The sequence below is a fragment of the Lissotriton helveticus genome, chromosome 7 (genome assembly GCF_964261635.1).
Source record: "Lissotriton helveticus chromosome 7, aLisHel1.1, whole genome shotgun sequence".
In the NCBI taxonomy this organism is placed as follows: Eukaryota; Metazoa; Chordata; class Amphibia; order Caudata; family Salamandridae; genus Lissotriton; species Lissotriton helveticus.
Window position 1 is genome coordinate 412960841 of NC_136068.1, and position 23095 is coordinate 412983935.

Genomic DNA, 23095 nt, shown 5'->3' on the forward strand with positions numbered 1-23095 from the left:
AGTACTCTGCTTATTTCAGAGACTCTGTCCATCACCACCCCTTGTTGTGAATAATTTTGTCCACCCTAAGCGTGGAAGGGTATACTCAGATGTGAGTCCCTTGCTCATTGCACCATCAGGATTCGAGCAAGCCGGGCCGAAGACGGCTGAAATGCCAGAAACCGGTCCCCGGAAGCTTGTTTCCTTCCCAGTGTAAGAATTGGCTTTTGTAGTCTGGTCTGCCCTGTTCCCATGATGCACTGGGCCAGGGACAGACTAATTTGCATACAGCCAGGTTCTGAAACTGGGATGGTGCAGTGAGCTAAAAAACGGTGTTGGATCTAGCCCTGATCTCTTGACTGGGTGAGAGTACTCTGCTTAATTCAGAGACTCTGTCCATCACCACCCCTTGTTGTGAATAATTTTGTCCACCCTAAGCGTGGAAGGGTATACTCAGATGTGAGTCCCTTGCTCATTGCACCATCAGGATTCGAGCAAGCCGGGCCGAAGACGGCTGAAATGCCAGAAACCGGTCCCCGGAAGCTTGTTTCCTTCCCAGTGTAAGAATTGGCTTTTGTAGTCTGGTCTGCCCTGTTCCCATGATGCACTGGGCCAGGGACAGACTAATTTGCATACAGCCAGGTTCTGAAACTGGGATGGTGCAGTGAGCTAAAAACGGTGTTGGATCTAGCCCTGATCTCTTGACTGGGTGAGAGTACTCTGCTTAATTCAGAGACTCTGTCCATCACCACCCCTTGTTGTGAATAGCCACTTAAATGAAAGGCACTTGTTTTGACAGGCAATTTTAGTTGCAAGGGACATGTCTGAATGGTGAATGATGTAGGGATTATGGAGGAAGTCTGGATTCGCTGGTAGGCAAGTCATACTCTGAACATTAAAGTGCACACCTATTTGCAAGGCTGTGTGGCCTTTTTCTATCTCAAGTGCTCTAACCTCACCCATTCTCTCTCTCACCTAGGTGTTGGCGTTGAGAAGAACGACAGGATGGCCATGCACTGGTTCAGGTGACTTTTCCATGACATGCCTCATACCGTTTCCTTTTCCAGATGAAGAAGTTTGATTTCATGCCGTATACCAAATTAGGGGCCTGATGTATGAGATTTCCATTTGGAACAGTGGTCGCAAATTGTGCACAGACTTTCTGTGAATGTAAAGGAATTTTGCAAACTGACCTATGTACGATTCACAATTTTAGTAGGTCCCAATCCGACAATCTCATTATTATTCATGAGGTAGGTCGTAAATTGCGACTCACTACGATTAGATGCCATCACAGGGATGGTTTCCTCTTGGGGTTCAGCCAACCGCAATGTCTATGATGACATTTTAGTAGTATTCTTATCAAGACAAAAAATGAAAAAAACAAATAGCAAATAACCAATTTGAGTAGAGTTTTCAGTGCATCATAATATCAGGAGTATATCGATAACAGGTAAAATCCATGAAATCAGTAATGTTCAATCATTAGAAAATGATTTTTTTTATTTCAAACTCGCATATAGTAAGAATATGGGCAACCAGCAAAAACCTGCATAAACAAGTCTGAATCGAGTAGGCATAGCTTACTTTTGCTAATATGTAACTTTGGGCCAGATGTACAATGCATTTTTCCTGTTAGTCGGGCCGTTTGCAACCAGAAAAATGCATTTTCAAATGTACAAAATTCAAAATGTTATTCAGTATTTGGAAGTGGTGTGTTTAGCGCATCCTTCCCATACACTGAATGGGTTTGGCATGCATTACTGTTTTGCAACCAAATTCCAAACGCAAAACAGTAATACTTTGCCACTAGTTTAAAAGTGGTTCTAACCCATTTGTATAGGGGAAGGGGTATCCAAGGGACTCCTTACCCTTTGAGAATGTAAATAATAATATTTTTACTATACCCAGAGTGCGGACATAAAGATAGCACCCGTAAATGCCCTTTGTGAATTTCCAAAGTCTTAAACTTAGATGTTTGGTCTAAGTTTAGACCAAACAAGTAGGTTTACCTTTGTGAATCGGGCCCTATGTTAGCAGATAATGATGTGAGAGGGGAGGGGAATGGTATCACTTTCTTAGTGCAAGTCAGAGCATTCCAGTAAGTGATACAGGAGAGCTCTCGTAGCTGGGAGTGCCTCTACCAGCCATGTCCTGTGACATGGGGGAAGCCCACAGCAGATGATCCAAGGGAGCTGGACGCAGACTACTTCCACCAACAGCCAAAGTGTTGTCTTTTTAGTGTTCATCCAATCAAGGGCAACTGTAACATAAGAGATATCTGGCAAGCCCATTCTTTTCTCCGGGGGGGTTCAAAATAGTGTGACCCTTGCATTGCATATTAGCCCAGACAAGTTAAGGAATGTTTTTCCTGACCATCTTTCGTGACTGAGCTATGGAGTTTACGTTGCAAAGCCATGCCCTGGTATAACATTCTTTGCAGAAAATTCATCTTTATTGAATTGATTTTACTCAACCAGGATAGTTGTACTTATACACATCTTTTAACCAAATTTCCAGTAATGACTAAATGTTGCAGCTATATATTCTGTCAAATGTTCTAGAAATTTGGATTCCCAAGTAATATAGCGAATAAAGGTGTGTCGGAAGCCATTTCTTGTTTTGTGGACATCTAGTAAGTGTGGGGGCGTGTTACTGACATAGCAAAATATTTAGAATAGTTAATCTTAAACTCCTATTCACTTGTAGAAACTTCTCTAGTCCGAATAATGCTGCTAAGGAGGTGCCTGGGATTGTCACAAGGCATTAGAAAAGAGGCACAGTTTCTAAGTTCCCATCTTAGTAGTTAAACTTGTATTGCCAAATTTGCATTTATTTTCGCAATTAGGAGTTCCATAATTAAAAGCAAATATCAAAGGGGAAACAGTACACCCTTGTCTAGTGCCTCTTCCAAGATAGATCTTTTGAGAAGGCTCATAATGGATCTTAATTCACACTACTAGGTGGCCAAAATTAGCCAAAATTAAAGAAGTCTGGGAGGCGCTAGGGGGCGCACAGCGGGATGGCTGCTTGAACGAGCGGCTCCGCCGGGCGGATGCATTACCAACGTTTAAGGTTGCTTAAATGAACTGCCGCTGTATATAAGATCTTGTGCAGTGGATGGGAGGGACCGCTGCGCACCAGGAGCAGTCCAAGAACCCAATACCGGCACCAAATTGAGGTAAAAACAGTGCTGGAGCTCTTGCGGAGCACTCGAGGCAACATGGTGGCCGCCCGCCCACTTCGCCGTTGAGCAGCCGATGCCTGTCACCAACCGCCTGCGGACACGGAGGGTAACGCTCGCTAACGAAATCTATGCGAGAATGCGGTGAGTCCCGTCTACGCTACAGATCGAGACATCGTGTGTGGTGGTGAGGTCCGATCTGCCTTTAAACGAGATGTGTACAGAGAGCGCAAAATGGAGGCACCCACACCACAGTAAGAACAGGAGTGACGGGTACCTGCTGCACGTACAACATCATACAAACTGAGGTACTGTTTAATGTAATTGGCGGCCCCACGTGCATGCATGACGCCACTGCGATGGGCGACTTACTGGACCCCTTACGATGTTAACTGCGTGAAGCTCGGCTGTAAACGCAATATCTACAAGATGGCGGCGCCCATCGTTCGCAGGCATTGCGCAGTGTTCCTAAGTGTGCCCAGCAGGGGAAAAGCATACACTCACCGCAAGCAGTGATCGGACTTCATTCCTATTGTTATCGGGGCCCTGTGAATTCCTTGTTCTGCTCAAAACACATATCGGACCAGCTAACCCAGTTTCGCGCCAAAAAACCCCTCCGCTAACGTACTGCTGGCAGCTCACAACGGTGAGAGGTAAACTGTGTGGTTCCCGTTTCAATACTATAGCACATCTAACAAGACAACAACGTAATATTCCTGGCTGCTCGGACACCGCTTGTCAATGTCGTGAACCAGAATAGGTGTTGCTGACTTTGTGGGCGCAGTTTTATGTGCGAGGGGCTGCTGTTTGCAAACGGAAATAGGGCATAACCGGACATATATCCAACGGGCTCATTGGAGTTTTGGTAATGCTTCGGCCCTGCACTCTCCCACTGGTATGGCTGAGAGGCGTGGCGTGGATGGGGAACACCAGCATGATTCAGTGACCGCCAACGACGGGTATCTACAGTGATTGCCGAAGCACATACCATCAGTGACACCTGCTAGACCTACTCCCCTACGGTAACAGCCTATATCTCCTCTGAGGCACACGCTGGATGACGTGTTGCACTGGGCGAAGTAAGTCGCGGTATCGATCTAGTAACTACCCCATCAACGTCTGCACTTTTTCCACAACCGTCTACGTTCAACCCCTTTGAGGATGTCTGACGTGGGACACGGCCAGTGACCAAATTGCAGCATTAACTTGGCTATCACTTCACGTATATGTTCCTGCTTTGTGGCAGCTGATTCCACACAGTCCACATTGTCCGAATTCACAACCGAGGCCCATCCAAACAGCGGTCGTGGAGCCAATTTCGGAGCAAACCTCTCTAACGACGATAAGAAGTGACCCTCTCTTCTGACCTGGTTGCCCCCATCACGATCTACCGCAGAAGTGGCAGAGCAGCGGACCCCACTCCAAACACTTGCCTATGCATCGACCCACACTCCGAAGTTATGGGTAAGCCGGACAGACAACAATCAAAACTCAACTTTGAGGCGCGCAAGCCTCCGAAAGGTCAGACTGAATCACGGGAGGATGACACGGGTGCTGAAGACTCGGAAGATTGCAACATGGAGAGTATTCTCAAAGCCATCAAAACCAACCTCCAAGATATCAATGGTAAGCTCGATCATCTGACTGGACGGATGGATAGTATGGCGGCCAAGATGGAGAAACAAGGGGGGAGACTGGACGACGCGGAGAAACGCATCTCTGCAGTAGAAGATGAATCCCATTCCACGACCACTAAATGCTCAGGCATGGAAAAAGTCCTGGAGGTCATCAAAACAAAAGCGGAGGAGTTAGAAACCAGATCGCGTCGAAACAACGTATGCATCGCGGGCCTACCCGAGACGACCAATACCGGTCGCATGGAGACATATATCGAGAAATTATGCAAGGATATATTTGGTGCAGACGCCATGTCACCTATCTTCATTATTGAAAGAGCGCACCGAACTTTGGCGCCAAAACCTCCGACAGGCGCAGCTCCGCGTCCCATAGTTGCCCGTGTCCTAAATTACAGGGACCGCGATAACATCCTCCAGCTTGCGAGGGAGAAGGGCGAAAACAACTTCCAGGGCAATACATTGGAATTCTATCCGGACTACACGATCGCAGTACAGCAAGCAAGGCGGGAATTCAACGCAGCCAAGGCCAAGCTACGAGACCTACAAATACCTTATGCCATGCTCTATCCAGCTCATCTGAAGGTTATGTGGGAAGAACAAACAACCTTTCTATAAACCCCCAAAGCTGCCATGGAATTTATCAAAAAGGTAGCGCCCAAGGGACGAAGGGTGAACAGGAAGGAGAAGCAGCCAGATTCTGAATAACGGTAAGGTGATGGTCCAATGGACTGAAATTGTGAGTTATGCGACCTCCCAGACATGGAACTTATTGACTATCGATATCAATGGTGGGACGTATAGACTGGCAGGTGGGTGAGTGGCTATCCCCCCATCGCCGCCAAATAGACGATACCCGCCTGGACAGTGCCTCTGTAGGCTACTAATGTGTTGTTATATTGTCACAGATCCCACACCATGCCATCCACACCATGCACTGGGGTTCGCACATCACCGTGATCTGATATATGGATTACACATGACACCCACAAGTGCCACTGGGCGGGGGGCTGACATTTACAGGGGTATACACACACAATCAGGTTGGACTGCTCCGATGTGGACAGTGTAGGGCACCTCATATATCCATTCAATAATGATTTGGTTTGTTTGCTTGCAACCTATGTTATATGCTTCTGAATTAGATCCGCCCCCATCCTCTAAGTAGGATGGCGAACGTGTATCCCCGGCGGACCTCCACATGGAAGATCCCCACAGAGTTATGTTTTCTGACAAAGTTTACTGGGGAATATGGCTTCAGCAAAATTGGGTTGCTGTAGTGGGTGGGAATGGGGCAAGTTGGGGTTTTGTTGAGTTGAAAGTACCAGGGCATTCGAGATGCATTGCTGAGACCCAAGTTGTGTATCAGAAGCAGAGTATGAGACCACACGTGTTTTGTTCGACATATGATGTGTCAATCGGGTTTACTGTAAGATTTATGCATTTATATCATCTGTATGAGCATAGGTACGTCTAGTAATGTCAATTTGAACCTATTAACATGGAATGTGGGTGGTTTCACCAATCCTAAAAAGATCTGACACATTTTTGCAGGTCTTGATAGACACCATATAGACATAGCGTTCCTGCAGGAGACCCATATAGCCCCGACAATGTGCAGAAAGATTGGAACGAAAAGGGCCGAATCCTGTTACTCGGCCACGTACTCCTCCTACTCAAGGGGAGTAATGACATTAATAAGGAGGGGTGTCAACTTCACAGTAACCAGGTCAATTCTTGATCCAAATGGGAGATATGTGATTGTATCCGGGATGTTAAGAGGGCAACGCCTGACATTAGTAAATGTTTATGGTCCGAATATAGATCCACCTGATTTCTTTCAAGAACTCTGGAATCATATGTTAGAATTTACTGACACGAACATTCTATGGGGGGGAGATTTTAATGTGGCATTGACTGACTCACTGGATCGCTCTGATGCTTCCTTAGAACCACATAAACGAGCCAGAGGAAAGATATGGGACATAATGGAAGGTGTGTCCCTTAGGGACATTTGGAGAGTGAGAAACCCGGAGGAGACTGCCGCCACTCATGTTAATATGGCACACAGCAGTTGGTCCAGGATAGACTACTGGTTGGGGTCCGATAGCATTTTATTATGGACGAGTACATTAACAACACTGCCGAGGACCATGTCTGACCATAACCCGGTCGTGTTAAAGTTGCGGATGCCACACTACACACCACCTCCATTTAGCTGGAGATTTAATGCTAAAGACCTACTGGATCCTCTTTATGCTGACACAATAGCTACAGCTATTAAAGAATACTTCCAGTTTAACATAGCGTCGGTTGACGGCCCCGGCACACTCTGGGAGGCATTCAAGGCGACTCTGCGAGGGGTCTGTATGAGCACTACGATTGGGATATTGAGGGACATCAGAGAACAGTTAACAAAATGTGAAGTTAAGATGCGAGCACTTGAACAGGACTATGAGCGTACACAAAATCCCGCTCTACTGGGTGACCTCAGACAAGTGTACACCGAACACCAGGGATATGCTGCCGATGAACTAAAGTATGTCACTAAGCGTCCACTGGCCAAACAATTTGGGGAGGGTGGGAGGCCAGGTAGGATACTCGCATTGAAAATCTGTGAGGGAAAGGGGCCACTACATATTACACAAATACGAGGAGCTGACGGTACACTGCTAACACAACCAAGGGACATACTCCGCTGCTTTGTGGACAATTATAGCACACTGTACGAATCCACGCTGACACCACCTTCAGAGGAAACATTCAGTTACCTTAATGACATTGCCATCGCATGGCTCTCAGATCATCAGCGCGAATATTTATCAATGCCCATAACGGTAGAAGAGGTGACGGAAATCATTCAATCCCTTCCAAATGGTAATGCACCAGGCCCGGACGGGTATACATGTAAATTTTACAAAACATACGTAGAAATCCTGGCCCCACATCTGGTCTCCATGTATGGCGATGCCTTTGACCAGGCCACACTACCCGCGTCACTGCGAGAAGCGGTGTTTATCACGCTCTTGAAGCCTAATAAGGATCCAGAGCTGTGTGAGTCCTACAGACCCCTGTCTCTATTAAATGTAGACTCGAAAATACTAGCAAAGATTCTGGCGGTGAGACTACAGCCGCTGATGACACGCCTCATATTGCCAGATCAAGCGGGATTCATTCCCACAAGAGACACTTCTCATAATACAAGAACGTTGTTTGCGGTCTCTCATTATCTAACACCTAGCACTAAGGCGGTTGCGGTCATGCTAGATGCCGCCAAAGCTTTTGATTCGATAGAGTGGTCATACTTGCTAGCAATACTCCAGCGCATGGGGTTTCCCCCACGCTTTATAAACTGGGTAACGCTCCTCTACACTAATCCGGTAGCCAGAGTTCGAGTAAATGGGTACATCTCTGATCCCTTCCGCATCACGCGTGGCACACGGCAGGGATGCCCACTATCACCTTTGCTATTTGCTCTAGCGCTAGAGCCCCTTGCGTGCATCATTAGACACACACACAATCACTCAGCTCTGCATTTCCCGAGCCGGCCGCTGCATATCTCCATGTATGCGGATGACATGCTTTTATATATCAGAGACCCCGAATAAAATTTAAATCCGCTACTGCGGGAATACATCAAATTTGGCAGACACTCCGGCTTGCAAATCAATTGGGACAAATCATCCATACTCCCACTAACAGACACCACCTCACAACATGTCACAGATTTCCCACTGGCTTTGCAAACTGAGTCCACTAGATATCTGGGGATCTGGTACAGTAGAGATCCCGAGGAGGTTATCCGTACTAATTATGGTAGGGTATTGGACAAGATAGGTGAGAAAATCGACAGATGGATACGACTGCCATTATTGCTTGCGGATCGCATTGCCATAGTGAAGATGAATATCCTCCCCAAACTTCTGTATTTATTTAACAATATTCTGATAGCGCCGCCGAAGGCAGTTTTCAAACACATAACTACACTGGTTCTGAAACTTATATGGGCGGGCAAGCAAGCGCGTGCATAGAATTGCGAACATTGACCCTACCCTATGAAAAAGGTGTTTTTTGTGTCCCTGATTTTTATTTGTATTACTTCTGTGCCCAAGCGCAATATGCTGCCTACTGGTATCACTCCATTCCATATTTAACGCATACCGCGGTTGAGGAGGGGGCCGCCTTTCCTGTACCGCTAACAGCGATACTTCCACATAAACGCCCGCCATTACATTCAGCAGATATCAACACGATTGACGCAACCACAAACGCATGGAGATCATTAGGCAGTCTGGCACACAAAACGCCGCTTTATGCACCAGCACTACCTCTGCACCATCATCCCCAGATTTCAGTGACTACTGAGAAACAGGCAGGCATAGACACGTTTGGGGACCTATACCACGAGGGCACTTTCAAGCACATAGACGACTTGGCTTATATCAGCAATCAAACCCTGCTATTTCGTTTCACCTATTACAGATTGCAGAGAGCCATTCGCGATCTCTACCCGAACTATCCAACGGAACCTCCCTGCTTGGAAACATTACAGTTACTCATAACCACTACCAACACTTCACATCTAGTTTCGCGAATATACCAGTCAGCACAAAACGAGATTCCATACACCTCCACTGGGGCGTGGACCCTCTGGAATGAGTCACTGCCAGACCCACTCTCTGAAAAGGAATGGTATTCCGCATGTGCGCTGATTAGATTACTCACACCAAATGGGAACTTGCGCATTCTTCATTTAAAATACCTTCATCAAACGTACCACACTCCGGTAAGACTACATAAATATGGTATAAGGGATGATGCTAGATGTAAGAGATGTGGAGCGCAAGAGGCGAACTTTGTCCACCTAGCCTGTTTCTGTAGGACTATACAGGAATACTGGGGGAAGGTTACCACCTTGCTACAAAAAATGGTGGGAGCGGAGATTGCATGCTCCATGAAGGTATGCCTGTTGGGCCTCCTTTCCACGGTTAAGGCTGGGAAACGTAAGTTTTGTGCAGTTGCTCTGTTGCTGGCCAAGAGGCAAGTATCGCAATGCTGGGGGGTACAAGAATACCAAGTACGAAACAGTGGCTACAAGACATGGCACACTGCAGTGACCGCTTGCTGACATACGAGGAGGAACTGCCAGCTAGGTCTAGGCCCAAAGACTATTGGAGTTATTTAATGTCTTTCTTGAAGGATCCTGATACCAGTGACCTACTATGACTGCTGCTGTACCATGCTTTGACGTGTGCGGGTGGGATGATTGGCACATGTACTTTATCATATTGCTAACCTATTGTCCAAACTGTATATGACAATATTTTCTCTGTCTCATGCACGACGGGATGACGAATGCAGAAATGTACTGGTCTTTGTTACATCTCCATTTTCTATGGATGTACGTTATTTGTTTCTGAAAAATCAATAAAAAAAATAAAAAATAAAAATTAAAGAAGTCATATTTGGGCCAAATATAGGTCATATTTTGCCAGCACTTTTTTAGATAACTCCAGTCAACTCAATTGAAGGCTTCTTCACATCAAGCAAGAAAAGGACCAACCATATGTATTTTATTTTCACAGCTATACTAGCTAGGTTCATAGCCAGGGGCGTAACAAACACCCCCGCAGCCCACGCATTGCGGGGGGGGGGCCCCCAGGGTCCAGTACATGAAGGGGCCCCCCCTGGCCCCCTGGCCCCCTCAGCTCATCTACAGAGAGCTGTGAGAGAGACAGGCTCTAAAGCAGCAGCTGCTGTGCGCAGCCTGCTCCGACCTCCTAGCGCAGACCCAGGACTGAAGAGAAAACAATGTTTCTCTTCAGTCAGAGCGCGCCAGAACACCAGAAAAGGGATGGGGGTGGGGGCCCCGCCCCAGAGAAAGCATTTTCCATAGGGCAATGCAGCCCATAAGTGAACGGACGAGGCAGCAAAATGGTCGGTGCCCTCAGGTAAGCACAATTGCTAGACACTTGAACCTGGCAGATACATTTCAGGCTAAATGCTGCAGTCCTGATCCACAGTGTGGCACCAGTTGAGGAACAGCTTTGTATATATTTTAGATGGATACCTCCCCCCAGGTGAATCTCATGTATGTCAACTAAAGCTACACTTTTCCACTAGAGCTACTGAAAGTATTGGCAAGCGTAAAGCTCTCGAACAAAAACAATTCCATTTTCTTTCTGCGAGGATCAGAGAGGTCATTTTAAAGCACCACAGTAGCGAGTTTTGAGAGGTTTTTCAAGAAAATTATGCACCTCCGCTTTCTGCTCTAAAGGGCAGATGTTTTAGACAGTAAAGTTTATTTGTGTTGTACAAAAACACTCTCTTGAAATAACTACATTACTTTCCGTGATGTTCCATACCCCTTAAAGCTATGTGTTACACGTTTCCTCGAACAATGAAGATTTCTTATTGTGAGGGCGTCACCTCGCTTTGGGTCGATTCAGATAGCAGACATGTACTTGCTCCTTGACTGATGTTTAGTTCCCGCACAGCATATACCACTAAAGTTATATTTCCTTTCTTCATCTAAAAGGTTTGCTTGTTGCATGAATACATATTTCTCGGTTTCAGCCCAGCAATCCACAAAGTGTTGTCTAACTTAGCAAGGGAATGTATCATTTTGTGATGGTGTACCACTTTGTACCATGCCAAAACACAAGGAATTCACCCTTTCAGTGTTTGGTAGCATTCTCTTAGGCTGCATGTGTTGATGGGTAATGATCTATATTCCTTGCCAGACATATAAAACTTGTGTGACTGAAGTGACAATTTTAAACTGAGCACACGAACAAAAACGTCAACAAATAAATGTAAGCAACTTAGACAGGCTGTGCGATGGATGGATGGATCGTTCGATCTATATGTGCAGAATGTCCGTGTAACAGTTTTTCAATGAATTCTGCACCATGTACCGAATCCATTGTCATGCAATCTTGGTAAAAGAGCATTGCAGAAACAAAATAAGGTGCATATGTACATCGGGGAGCACGGGAGGAAGAAGCTATGTGGGGTAAATAGGCGTGAATGTATTCCCTGGTCTGTGTACTGTGTAAATCGGGGATGCTAAAACCAGTCGAGCGTGACATTTATATGTTGTGATACTACAAGTAACCCTCATAGTAAGTGCTCTAGCTTAGTGTGTCCTTCAGTTCCCTATTGGAATTTGCACACTGTGACCTTGAAGTCTGCATGGCCGCTTCGCCTAACTGTGCCTCCTCATCAGCTGGGATTGGCCCGTTTAGGAAGTGTGAACAAACACTTGTGTTTATTATTTGCTCGTGTAGCAGATATTGTGTGGAGTTAGTATTTGATGGGTGGCCACGGTGGTCTGCACACGCATTACAATGTCCTGCATATGTAAAGCATTTCAAAATACCCTGATAGCTGTAGTTGAAAAACCCTGGTGTGGTTAAGTGTTTACAGTTGGTGTCCTGACCACCCCCTAACCTTGAGCTATATAGCACATGCACAGGACTTTCGACAAGGTAGAATAATTAATACAAGCTTAATTTGTGTGTGTTTTAGAGCCCGTGGCCTCCTTGCTCTCTGCTGTGCATTGATTGAACCCTGATGGTGCCTTTTCACAACCCTAGTGAAAATCCCTCTTGGCTGATTGCAAAGAGTTTCTGCTAGACGTAGTAGCTACCATATTGGTTTTTTGACACCTGATGTTTTCCTGGGGAACACTGCAATCCTGCAACTGGTTATTGGGGTTGTATTTTCCAGTGTACTCCCTTTTAAATCTCACGCTCTGTAGCTGACCCGAGTAAAAACATTAGTAAGTAGCAAGATGGATTTCCCATCAGGGATTTTCCATCTGAGAATACATAGATATTTGTGAGGTATTGTATTGTGCTTACGAATTTAAAATGTTTCCAGACGACAGTGTGCTTTCAAAAAGTTATTTATATAAGAACAATGCTGCCTTTTGAGTCACTGTTACTCAACATTGCTTTTGATAGTTGTATTTATAAAGGGTTTTACAAAAAGTGAGTGTTCAAAAATGAATCACATGCCTGAATGACATATATAGATATACACATATATATATATATTGAAATATCTATTATCTCATTTAGCAAGCAATGGTTTATGTCAAGGTGATTGACGTCCTAAAATTATCATATTTATGCAACAACTGTTGTTCCTCTAAACATTATAATTAACCAGAATGAGGGTGCAACATAATGGCCTGCGTACCTTGCCGGTAATTTACCCATGCCCCCCCAGAGAGCGAGAGAGAGAGAGTGGAGAGAGAGAGAGGCAAGTGGAGAGACAGAAAGTGGAGAGAGACAGTGGAGAGAGAGAGTGGAGAGAGAGAGTGGAGAGAGAGAGAGTGGAGGGAGTGGAGAGAGAGAGAGTGGAGAGATTGGAGAGAGAGAGAGTGGAGACAGTGGAGAGAGAGTGGAGAGAGGGTGGAGGGAGAGAGTGGAGGGAGAGAGTGGAGAGAGAGAGTGGCGAGAGAGTGGAGAGAGTGGGGAGGGAGAGTGGAGAGACAGTGGAGAGAGAGTGGGGAGAGACAGTGGAGAGAGAGAGAGAGAGAGCGAAGAGAGTGGAGAGAGAGTAGAGAGAGAGAGTAGAGAGAGAGAGTGGAGGGAGACATTGGAGAGAGCGAGTGGAGGGAGAGAGTGGAGAGAGAGAGAGTGGAGGGAGTGGAGAGAGAGAGAGTGGAGAGATTGGAGAGAGAGAGAGTGGAGACAGTGGAGAGAGAGTGGAGAGAGGGTGGAGAGAGAGAGTGGAGAGAGAGAGAGTGGAGGGAGTGGAGAGAGAGAGAGTGGAGAGATTGGAGAGAGAGAGAGTGGAGACAGTGGAGAGAGAGTGGAGAGAGGGTGGAGAGAGAGAGTGGAGAGAGAGAGAGTGGAGGGAGTGGAGAGAGAGAGAGTGGAGAGATTGGAGAGAGAGAGAGTGGAGACAGTGGAGAGAGAGTGGAGAGAGGGTGGAGGGAGAGAGTGGAGGGAGAGAGTGGAGAGAGAGAGTGGCGAGAGAGTGGAGAGAGTGGGGAGGGAGAGTGGAGAGACAGTGGAGAGAGAGTGGGGAGAGACAGTGGAGAGAGAGAGAGAGAGAGCGAAGAGAGTGGAGAGAGAGTAGAGAGAGAGAGTAGAGAGAGAGAGTGGAGGGAGACATTGGAGAGAGCGAGTGGAGGGAGAGAGTGGAGAGAGAGAGTGGAGAGAGAGAGTGGAGAGAGAGAGTGGAGAGAGAGAGTGGAGAGAGAGTGGAGAGAGAGTGGAGAGAGAGATTGGAGAGAGAGAGTGGAGGGAGAGAGTGGAGAGAGAGAGTGGAGAGACAGTAGAGAGACAGTGGAGAGAGGTGGAGGGAAACAGTGTGGAGAGAGAGTGGAGAGAGAAGAGTAGAGAGAGAGAGTGGAGGGGGAGAGTGGAGAGAGTGGAGAGAGAGTAGAGAGAGAGTGGAGTCTGAGAGAGAGAGTGGAGAGAGAGAGAGACATATTAAGAGAGAGTAGATAGAGAGAGTGGAGAGAGAGAGAGAGTGGAGACAGAAAGTGGAGAGAGAGAGTGGAGAGATTGGAGAGGTTGGAGAGAGAGAGAGAGTGGAGAGGTTGGACAGAGAGAGCAGAGAGAGAGAGAGAGAGAGTGGAGAGACAGAAAGTGGAGAGAGACAGTGGATCGAGAGAGGAGAGGTTGGAGAGAGAGTGATAGTGGAGAGAGAGTGGAGAGACAATAGAGAGAGAATGGAGAGAGTAGAGAGAGAGTGGAGAGACAGTAGAGAGAGACAGTGGAGAGAGAGTGAGACAGTGGATATAGAGTGGACAGAGTAGAGAGAGAGAGTGGAGAGACAGTGGAGAGAGTGGAGAGAGAGTAGAGAGAGAGTGGAGTCTGGAGAGAGAGAGAGACATATGGAGAGAGAGTGGAGAGAGAGAGAGAGTGGAGAGACAGAAAGTGGAGAGAGACAGTGGATCGAGAGAGGAGAGGTTGGAGAGAGAGAGTGACAGTGGAGAGAGAGTGGCGAGACAATAGAGAGAGAGTGGAGAGAGTAGAGAGAGAGTGGAGAGACAGTAGAGAGAGACAATGGAGAGAGAGTGAGACAGTGGATATAGAGTGGACCGAGTAGAGAGAGAGAGAGTGGAGAGAGAGTAGGGAGACTGACTGACTCTGAGACTGAATACTGACTGACTGAGAGACTGACTGGCTGAGAGACTGACTGGCTGAGAGACTGACTGGCTGAGAGACTGACTGAGAGAGAGAGACTGGCTGAGAGAGAGAGACTGGCTGACTGAGAGAGTGAGACTGACTGACAGAGAGAGAGAGAATGACTGACAGAGACTACCTGACTGACTGAGGTAGAGAGGTACTGACTAACAGATAGAGACAGAGACTGACAGAGAGAGACAGATTGACTGCAAGATAGACTGACAGAGAGAGAGAGATTGACAGAGAGAGAGAGAGAGAGACTGAGAGAGAGAGAGATAGAGGCTTACTGACGGAGAGAGACTAACTGAGAGAGAGAACCTGACCGCCAGCGAGAGAGACTGACTGACAGATAGAGACTGACTGAAGAGAGAGACTGAATGACAGAGAGAGAATGACAGGGAGAGGCAGAGACTGACTGAGAGAGAGAGACTGACTGAGAGAGAGAGACTGACAGAGAGAGAGAGAGACTGACAGAGAGAGAGAGAGAGAGAGAGAGAGAGAGAGACTGACTGACGGAGAGAGACTGACTGAGAGAGAGAACCTGACCGCCAGCGAGAGAGACTGACTGACAGATAGAGACTGACTGAAGAGAGAGACTGAATGACAGAGAGAGAGAGACTGACTGAGAGAGAGAGACTGGCTCACTGAGAGAGAGAGAGAGAGAGAGAGAATGTGATGGAATTGGGGTCACAGTGTGTATGAAGCTATGCAATGCCTCTTAAGATTGCTATTGTCTACTAATAAAAATGTATTATCAAAATGCTCTTTGTCGTTACATCTGCTTTTGAAATACTGCATTGTCGCATTGTCTAATGGTTTAAAACGTAAACGAGAAGGAGCAGTGGATGCACTTTTGTCAAAACTGAACGATGAGTGGGCCCAATGTTGTATATCATGACTGTAGTTTGCATCAGGAAACCCACCTAAAATTGGGCAAACTTCCCCGGCCTACTGATGGCAGGGACCCTGTAATGAATGGACCACCACCTATGATAGCCTGCTGGCAGACTAAGCACAACCTTTAACTCCACCATCCAGTGTTACTTATAACAGCTGTATTGGTGACAGTGGCGTAACAATAACCCCGCATCCCCTGCAGTACGGCGGGTTGCTGGCCTGAGAGCTCTAGACTGGCACGGAGAATGGGAGGGGGGCCCCCTCCATGTAGTTTGCAGGGGGGCCCCCTCAAGTTTCGTTACGCCATTGTTCATAGCTCATCTAATTTTGTCATTAATCTGGTACCCTTTAATGAAGCCCGATGGTAAGTGGTGAAATAGTCTTGGGTCAGATAGAATGCAGACAGGGGGTTAAGATTTTTGTAAACATTTTTGCATTCTGATAAATGAGCCGAGTAGGAAAATATAATGTGCCTAACTGAGGGTCTTTTCCTGCTTTGGGTATAACCATTATTGTGGACTCAGTCGTGGTCACCATTACAGAGCCTGCCAATCCAATATAATTTAAAAAAAATAACCTTATCCAAGGGATGTATGACATTACAACGCATGCTTTTACCACGCATGCCTTTACAACGCAGTTTTTACAAAGCATGCCTTTACAACGCATAGTGCTTAGGGGTGCTGGATAGTGAATAGTTTAATTTACTATTCCAACTCCTGTCCCCGTGGATAGTAGGGAAGGTGTTGGATAGTAAATTAAATCTATTCCCTATCCTAGAGCGCCCCCCAGCGCTATGCGTTGTAATGACATGCGTTGTAATAGTTGCGTCGTAAAGGCACTGCGTGGTAAAAGTTGTGTTGTAAAGGATGTTTCCCTTATCCAAGAGATCAAAGAGTAGGTCTTGAAACACCCGGTAGTAGGAAGCAGTGAATCCCTTCGGGCCTTATGCTTTATTATTATGTGGAACCTTGTGTTTTGTGTCCTGACTTCCTGTGAAATTACAGGAGATTGTAGAACTTCATGCAACTCTTGTGGAAGCAGGGAGGGGAAACAATCCAGGTATGCATCCTGAAGCTCCTCCTCTCCTGGCACTAGTATAGTAGTCAAAGAAAATTCCACATATTTCCTGAATTGTATGTTTCTCCTATTTCAACCATTTATAAAATTACACCTCTGTATTACTTTTAATTTATTTGCCAGAAGACAGTAAACCTTCCACCTTTTTCATAGTATATTTGGCCTGAATATGACATTTTTTTCATAGTCGTTCTTTTTATTAGTGTTTTAGCTCCCTTCTCTCTGTGTAGAGCCCATTATGTTTAGGGACTGCTATTAACATTATTTTGTGCCTCAAGTGACTGTACTGCAATATCAGGTTAATTTATTATGCCCTTCCTTCTCTTATAGGCTTGAGTTTGAGAAATCAGTTCCCCTCAAATTACATCTTTGGAAGTTTCTCAAATGTTACCATAAGATAATTCTTCAGTTTCACTCTCCTCAAAATATTCTTCGAACAGTTTTACTGCAGACTTTCTTAGATATTATCCCTAAATGCTATCTCTTTGAGTGCCCACTGTCTGTCTGCAGGAGCCAGGGTTACCGGTATCTCTATAGTCTGAAAAATGGAGAATAGTCCGACAACCCTTCAACTCCTACTGTATTGCCTTTTACAAGGGGAAGCAACTCTCTTGTGACCAGACAAAAATAATCAATCCAACAGAGCAATTTATAGTCATGCGAATAAAATGTGTAGTCATGTTCTTGGGGATGTTGTGTGCTTCAAACATCATACCTACCCAAATCTGTTGTGCCGCTGGGATTCCGGGTCAGGTGAGTTCCATTTCTGGCTGCTGATCTGTCCCAAGTGCTGTCGAGCCTCATGTTAAAGTCTCCTACTAATACTGCTCCCTCACAAAGTCCCCCATTTTAGGAAAAAGGGGTTTGAAGAAGGTTGCCCTATCTTTGTTGGGCCCGTATTCCAGTCATTTTACTGAATGTTTAGAGAAGTGAGTTTTTAATTGGGTTAGGTGAAGACCCTTGTCAAGCAACAACCACAATCCCTGTCAGGGAACCACAAAAGGCACTAAATTGACTCATTAACAAACACATTTAAAAAGAAATAGAGTATTTTATCAATAAAATTACACCAACACAAATTAAATTAGTAGAACCCGTGTTATGCAATTTTAAAGGCTTAAGTAAAAATAGCGCCAAGCAGCAGAAAGTGCAAACTGAGGGTATTTGATTGTGCTAGTATCGCAATAACGACAGAGACACTTAAGTAGGTGGAATACTTTATTCAGGTTCAGTCTTTACAGCTTAGCACTCTTCTCGAGGATTGCGGCTCGTAACCTTCGAGCTCCTGCGTCACTCTCATCCAGCTCATTCCATCCCACACATTTGAAAGCGCCAATTCCTGTTGCTCTAGAATCTCTTAAGTCATAATTCTTTGTATTTCTTTAGCAGCATGAAAGTGTGAAGGGGAGAAAAGCATTAAAGCACAGTCAATTTAGAAACATTGACTACTGATATATAATAACCAAATGACAATTTAGGAAGGCTAGTTTGGTTTATTACAACGCCGAAAATAAATGAGCATGAACGCACCTCAACACAAGATTATAGAAATACAAGGGAAACAGCATAAAGCTGAATCTATATAACAAATTCAGATGGTGCAACATATTTTTTCTAGAAGAAGAATACAGATGATTAGGAAGCAAGAGTCCAAATTCCCCTGCACATTGGATTGGTGAATGGAAAGCCTTAAATCTATCCCTACACTATCACTAAGATGACATCCCTACTGTAATTGATATGCAATTAAGGCCAAGAGGAAAAAGGTATCAGTCAAGGAGTCTTCCTAAGATGTCTCTCCACTGTCAAGATGGGCTAAATAGCATAAAGCCCCCATCACAAGAAAAAGCTTGACTGGGATGCTCCCTCTCCAACAGCAAGAAAGATGTGGGCACTTTCCTTAGTTCCAACAATCAGTAATCCACAGGTAGTTTTCCCATGATGCACCACTTTGCATGTATTCCACAATGGGTACAGTCACAAGCGTACTTTTCCACAGTGTTCTCCATGTACATCCTTTGAAACAATTTGTCCTTGATTACCATGCCTGTGAAACCAATGTCTTTCCTTTATCGACCCAAGTAACACAATTGTAACTTCTTCTCTCCTTGCCTAGCTGCTAAAACAAAGTCATTACTCTGCATAAAAGAACGCCCTTACACCTGCAATATAAAACGTAAGAAAGAACACAATGCACATGAAATTCAGTGTCTTAATTCTAAAGCGAGAGTTATCGGGGGTCTGCAATTCAGGCATATGACTTTAGCTAACATAAGAATACATCATTTAAGCAGTACAAGTTGCATCACTAGATTTGCATTTCAACTAACACATTTACCTAATTATGAAAAATATAATTTTTGTTAAACACTTCTAACACAAGTGAAATCAGTCTGCACAACACAGATTCGTCATGTTAGCATTTCTGCTAGTTACATTAAATTCCTACATTAATTCCTCATACTACCTGTCAAAACTAAATATGTCACATAAATACATCAACAAGGTTCACAATTCTAACACTCACATGATTATATGCAGGTGAAGTGGGAGCCGCTTAAAGCGCCCGTCTTGCTCTGCGGCAGAGTGAAGCTTCGCTTCCAGAGATGGGGCAGCAACTCCATCACAGCGTTTCCACATCTCGGTATTTTCAGCCGCAATAGATGCACACACTGACACTGCCTCAAGCTAGACCGCTAGAGTGGAGCAAGCTATTTATGAGTAGCAGCGCGGCAGCGGGTAGACTGAGGCTGGTGCCAATCGAGGCAGGGTGCTGGGGGAAAGGCTGCCACAGACACATCAGAGTTGACACTCAGGCAAACGGAGTCAGAGAGAGAGAGGAGAGAGGAGAGAGGAGAGAGGAGGGAGGAGTGACCGAGAGAAGAATTTGCTTTCACTTTCCTTTCCTTCACCATCTGAGCTGTGCTAGGACACGAAAAAGGGAAAAGATAAAAAAGAAGGTAAAGGAAGGAGGAGATAGGAGGTGCAATTGAGCTGCACACACGCACAGAGGCGACCGCAGGGAAAGCTTAACGCTCAAGAAAAGGCCCAGGACAGACATCTCGACATCGCGGTTCCAGTTCTGGTGAGTCTTGTGGAAAAGGGCACAGTTGATTGTCTAAATGTCTAATGTCTAATTGACAAATATTTAGTTACCCAGCAAACACTCCCCTCCTCTCTCTAGACTCTAAATATCTAGTATTCAGAGTCTACCCCAGTATAGCTATATAGCTATATAGCTAAATATAATAGGGGGAAAAAAACGAAATACTAGAAAAGAGTGAGGTATGGTTAGACTCTTTGACTCTTAGAGAGGGGGGGCTGGCCTAGGTGACTTGAACGCTCTAACAATCATCCAGGATGGCCAGGCCCTAACGCTTGCTAACACTAATGCCAATAAGAAGAGGCAAGGACGTGAACTTTGCAATCACCAACAGGGGATTTCAAGGAGCTCAGAGGGTGAGCTATAGGCTCCCCCCAGAGGAGGGGGGAGCCAAGCCGGCTCTGGAGGCGGTCTGCCTACTGAAGATGCGCCTTGCGACCTCCTTGTGCCGACTATTACACTCCCTCCCCAACTAATTAAAGTCAGCTATAAAAGTCAGGACAAGTTCACACAAAAAGAAATTGTGCAACGTCCACTCAGTGAAGCGCCTTTCTAGAAATCCTATGGCTGTTAAAAAAAAAGCTAACACACAAAGTAAAAAAATCTCAATTAAAAGAGAATATCGTCTGTATCATATCTCGTCCTACCGACTTGCTAACTCTATCCCCGCCCTCATCTCCGTGTCCATCCTCCAATAGGGCGCGGCACAGAGCCCTGCGGATAAGGAAGATTAAAATGGATCTTGTTAAAAGCGCCGGTAAGGGCAACCCACCTTGCATGGTTGCAACACCAGTGGCCGATCCTGACCTCAATACAATGCGTATAGGTCTACCGCCTGTAGTACCTTCAGAACCTCAGGACATGTAGTAAGATACACCCCAGAAAGTAGAATATATCCTCTCTTCTCCATAGGAGAGCCAAAGGCGATGTTGCAATTCAGCCCTTGAATTCCTGGCCCCCCACAATCAATACCCACTCAAAACGTAATCTGCAATGAGGTATCAGAACAAGGTTCATTTGATGAGCACTAATCGGCTCCCTCGAAAGAATCAATCAGGAGAGAGCAAGATCAGACATAGCTGAACTCTCACTCTCAATCATCGACAAATATCGAAATCACGCTCTACCAGATATTACTTGAGCTATGAGATATGAAGCTCTCGCACAAACTGGCATACCAGAAAACCAACGAGCAATTGGGGCAACTCAACGAAAACTTCCATCAACTTTCGGCTCGTTTGACTCAGGTTGAACTTAAGGTATCCTCATTAGAAACGAAATATAATGATCATGGAAGTAATTTGAGCAAACTACAAACCGAACTCAAAGATTTACAATTTGAACTGGACGACATGGATAACCGTGCCCGACACACTAATCTGAGATTTGTTGGTATTCCGGAAGGTCCAATTTATAAACTATTTGATCTGCAAGGTGATTCAGCCCAAAAAAGCAAAAGAGATAGGAAATTTGACGATTAATAGGGCGCATTGAGTACCAGCAATTCATTCATCAAATGCCAAATTCCCAGGAACAATCCTGGTCAACATCAGGGATTTCAGAGTTAAAGAACAAATCTTATCACAGGCATTTAAAAAAAATAATTTGCCTCCCCTGAGAACTTTTCCTTCAGGATCTACTCTGATATGTCCATCTCTGCAGAACGACGGCGCAAAGAATTTGTGGGCATGATTGATGACTTCAAGCGCCATAACACACCAGCCGGGATAATACAACAATCCAAACTCAAAGTATTCTTTAAAGGGAAATCGCATATATTTCAGTCCATTGAACAAGCTCAGGAACTGCTTCTTACGATCAAGAGGAAGCATCAAGTAACATTCAGACCAATAAGAGGGACAGACATAATCACATCGAAATACAAAAGAACATTCTTGTGTGCTAAAAGTATGTTCATATACACGTTATGTTTATCCACTCATTTTGCTCTGATTTGAAGATTATATCCCTTTTTCCCCCCTATCTATATGGAATTACTGTCATCTCCTCCAGGAGGGGGCCACATCTCTTAGTACCATGACAAGGTACAAAGGTAGGGGTAGGGGTGAGGGGGTTCAATGGCGGGAGGGATCCAAGGCACAGGGGAGACAAGGGTCAATGGCGGGTAAGACCCAAATTCAAGGGAGAAAAAGGGTTGGAGGCACTTTGGGGTGGGTGGAGGGCAGCAGAAAAAAAACAAAAAAACGATCACAGCCCCAATTAAGGGTAGCTTTCCCATCTGTATGTGTGAAAATACTAGATAATGGTTAACCATCCTCATGTAATCCTACTCCAAGAGACACATTTTAAAAGATTCAGAAAAGGGGGGTGGTGATGGACAGAGCATCTGAATTAAGCACAACACTCATACCCAGTCAAAAGAGTCTGTCCCTGGCCCAGTGCATCATGGGAACTGGGCAGACCAAACTACCAAGCCAATTCTTTACTGGAAAGGAAACAAGCTTCCATCACCACCCCCTTTTTGAAATTATTTTGGCCACCATGAGTGTGGAAGGGTATGCTCAGACATGAGTCCCTTGCTCACTGCACCATCAGGATTCAAGCAAGCCGGGCCGAAGACGGCTGAAATGCCAGAAACCGGTCCCCAGAAGCTTGTTTCTATTCCAGTGAAGAATTGGCTTGGTAGTTTGGTCTGCCCTGTTCCCATGATGCACTGGGCCAGGGACAGGCTAATTTGCATATAGCCAGGTTCTGAACTGGGATGGTGCAGTGAGCTAAAAAACGGTGATGGATCAAGCCCTGATCTGTTGACTGGGTAGGAGTGTTCTGATTAACTCAGATACTCTGTCCATCACCACCCCCTTTTTGAAAACATTTTAAAGAAGCATGCCTGTACCCAAATGGCCAAAATTTATAAAACAGGCTTTCTTGGCCTCAGCAGAGGCCGCTGTTAGAGGGGTCGCAATTCTTGTTACCTGCTACCATCAAGGAGAAGCTCTCCAGATAATGAATGATCCCCTTGCCAGATGGGTAATGGGTAATCTAAACTTGGGGGAGCAAACCTTCCATATAATTATCTGTTACTGTCCTATACAAGATGAAATCC